Raw genomic sequence first — 3,857 nt, forward strand, 5'->3', positions numbered from 1 at the left:
TTTCAAGGTTAAATCCCAAATAAATTGTTTTTCAATCAAGTTCTGAATACCAAACAAATTTTCATCGACTATAAGAATTCGCAGTTTCATTTACTATGTTCACATACATTTTATTCTGATAGTAACTTTTTCTTTTTAAGGCTTCTAATTTCGACCGGATTCTAACCTTTGGTCCTTTTTGGCTGGGTTATTTCTCTGTTCACTTTTAGCATTCTAACCATTGGTCCTTTTTTGCTGGGTTATTTCTCTGTTGACTTTTTTTTTTTTTTTGACAAAATTTTGCTTTTATTTCATCAAAAACTGGCTTTACATTCCCAGATTAATGCTGACCATTAATCTCCAAATTCACTAATACAAAGAAAACTATACACTACAGATCTTAATTACACAACACTATACTAAGGAGTATTTTTCAAATTTTCCAATTCTGCTCGCCGTTTGATCTTCTTCCTGCCTTGTATGTGTATATGTATTGCAATTTCTTTGCACAGGTCATCTATGTTGTATCTTCCTTTGTTGAATCTCATCGAGTTCCTTTCACGCCAGATGCAATAAATCACCATTGCAAATAATGCTGTGATCATTTCTGCCCTGCAATCTTTCCTCTTTGCCATGTTGCATATCCATTGCAATTCATGCTGCCAGCTTCCTATCTGTCTTGCATTGCCAGTCCAAATCAAAACTCTTTCCCATAGTTTGCTTGTACTTGGACAACCAAAGTATAGATGCTCAAATGTTTCTACATTCTGTGCACAGAATACACAGTCTAGCTGGACTTGAATTCCAAACTTGGCAAGTCTATCCACAGTTGCTATCCTTTGATGGATAGTCAACCATAGATGGAACTTAAACCTAGGATGGATCTGTGTATGTAGATGAATACTCTTCCAGTCTACTTTAGGGAATTGAGGCTGTAGTTGGACATATGCTTTGTGTATCTGAAATTTTCCTTGCTTCACAAAACTATCCAGTATATTAATGAGACTGTTCTGAACTGACCTCAGCTTCTGTATTTCATCCTTTGTCTCTATGATCTTCCTAACCACCCATGCTGCATTTTTAGGTGTATTTACCTCCTCAATAGGTCTGTTTTTTATGTAGTAAATGTGAGCCCATTTAATCCACAAAGTATCCTTTTTCATAGCTAATGCCCAGAGGTGTTTTAATAGGGCTGCTTTGTTCCATATCTTCATATCAATCATATTCAAACCACCAGTAGCTTTAGGTTGACATATTCTATCCCAAGCTATCAGTGCTTTCCTGGAGTATTCTGTTGAGCCAGTCCACAAGAAGGTCCTACATATAGTCTCTATCATCTTCATGATTTTCTTTGGCAATAAGAAGATTTGAGCCCAATACGTTTGTATTCCAAATAACACTAATTTTATGAGTTGAACTCTTCCTGAGTATGAAAGCATCCTAGCTGACCAGCATCTAACTCTCTCTGTAATCTCCTCAATCAGAGGCAAACATTGATGAATGTTTAGTTTTCTTGCTGACAGTGGAACTCCCAGATATTTAAAAGGCATACTACCCTTTTCATATCCAGTATATTCAATCAGTTGTTCCTTTATATGTTGTGCAACTCCAGCAATATAAATAGAACTCTTTTCTGCACTTGCCTGCAATCCTGATGCATTTGAAAACCTCTTAAAGGTCTCCTGCATTATAGTAACTGATTGTATGTCACTCCTGCAAAACATTAACAAATCGTCAGCAAAACAAATGTGTGTCACTCCCAGCTTCTTGCACTTTGGATGAAATTTGAGCTCCTTCTGCATAGTTAGTTGGTTCATCTCCCTTTGCAGGTACTCCATTGCAATCACAAAGAGGTAAGGAGACATTGGATCTCCTTGTCTTATACCTCTCTTAGCCGGGAAAGGTCTAGTCAATCCTCCATTCAGCAGTAGAGAATAGGACATTGTTGTCACACACTCCATTATCCATACTATGAATTTCTGAGGGAAGCTAAGATCTGTGAGCATACATCTAAGAAACTGCCAGTCCGATGAATCATATGCCTTCCTTAAATCAACCTTAAGTACACATCTTGGAGATAAGCCTTTCCTGTTATAACCATTAAACAGTTCATGGCTAAACAGTATATTGTCTACTATGCTCCTTCCTTCTATGAATGCAGACTGTGCTTTCCCAACAATACCTTTAATTACCTTTTTGATCCTTTTAGTTAGAATCTTGGCAGTGACTTCGTAGACAGTAGTACAACAAGCAATAGGTATGTAACCTTTGACAGTTGTAGGAGCAGAAACCTTTGGTATCAAAGTTATGGCTGTGCAATTCCATGCTTGCTTCATCTTACTTGTTTGAAAAAAGAACATTACAGCATCATATACATCATGTCTCACTTCTTCCCAACGCCTTTTAAAGAACTCTACTGGGAATCCATCAACTCCAGGGGCTTTATTGATGATAGGCTATAATTACGTATTTTAGTCGATTATTACACTCTAATTTACTGCACTTTAATTGAGTTTGAGCTTTAATCGCTAGTGTTTTGCACTAATGGTATGTTTTCTGCCTTGTAGAAGTGATTCCGAGCTATGTAGATGTTATGGAATGAATTCGCGTAATTTGAAGCTTTAAAGTTTGAGTAAAAGTTCAAGGAATTAAGCCGGGATCGTGTTTGGGGGTCAACGGATGATAGTTAGAGCGAACGAAGACTCCAGTAGGCATATTGTGCACTGTCTAGTAAAATATATATAACTTTTTGCTCAGAACTCCATTTGGGCTCCACAATATATGGTTGGAAATATAACTCAAAGGGCTACAACTATCATGTTTTACGTTTTTCCAAATTCAAAACGGAACAGGGTGAAAAATGCGCGTCAATAGCACAATCGCGCTCAGGTCGCGCTCGTCAGGCAGAACACTGGGCCACTAGCGCGATCGCGCTAGTCAAACCCGGGAAAAATGTCTTTTTTCACATTGGAGAAGGTATAATTGTTTGGGCCCAACCCTGCTTGGTATATATACATGGAAAAATGGTATTTTGAGGGAGGAGGACGTTTTTGAGAGGAAAACACAAGCACAGAGCCGCCGTGGAGGCCGAGTTTCATCTTTTCTTCTACCAAAATTAGTAATTTTTATGTTTCTTTGTATGATTTGTTGTTTTGCTACCATGTCTATGTGGATCTAAGCTTCACGTTCTAGGGTTTTGGTTCTTTCATGACTATTGTTATTCGGATATTGATTTTGATTGCTTAGTTTATCATATTGGTTTATTTATTCAGTCCTGCACTTAATTATTTGATTGCTTGATCACCAATTGAATACTATCTACGAATCTAGAGTTGAACTCGAAAGTGGGAATTCTATATTGCATATAGGATTGAGTAGAGCAAGTTCTTGAACCTGGGCATCGGGGAACGGATTCGCAATTAGGATAGACATATACCTAATTGCCTTGCTTGGTTGAAATACAGGAATTATAAATGTGTTCATGTTGATTCTAACTCCATAGACATATAGGCGTTAGGTTAGCTTGAATAGGCGAGGAAGAACTCGACAGATTCTTATGAGCAATATTAACCCTGTCAACCAATAAACTAGATAAATTAGTTAGTCAATTCAATTGAAGAATACAATAGGAATGTTAGATAGCCCAAAACCCTAGATCGTTTTTATTACATTAATATCATAAAAATCTTCTCTTTTTCTGTTCAAAGTTCATTATTTATATTTCTTTATGTAATTAGTTTAGAATCAAATATTTGTAGGTTTAATTCTTGTTTAGATAATTAGGATAGTCTAATTTAGTTAATAGTTAATCACAAGTCCTCGTGGGTTCGACATCCGACTTTTAGTCACTTTATTACTTGACGACCGCGTATACTTGC

This window comes from Nicotiana attenuata, chromosome 10 (genome assembly GCF_001879085.1).
Source record: "Nicotiana attenuata strain UT chromosome 10, NIATTr2, whole genome shotgun sequence".
NCBI classification, from domain to species: Eukaryota; Viridiplantae; Streptophyta; class Magnoliopsida; order Solanales; family Solanaceae; genus Nicotiana; species Nicotiana attenuata.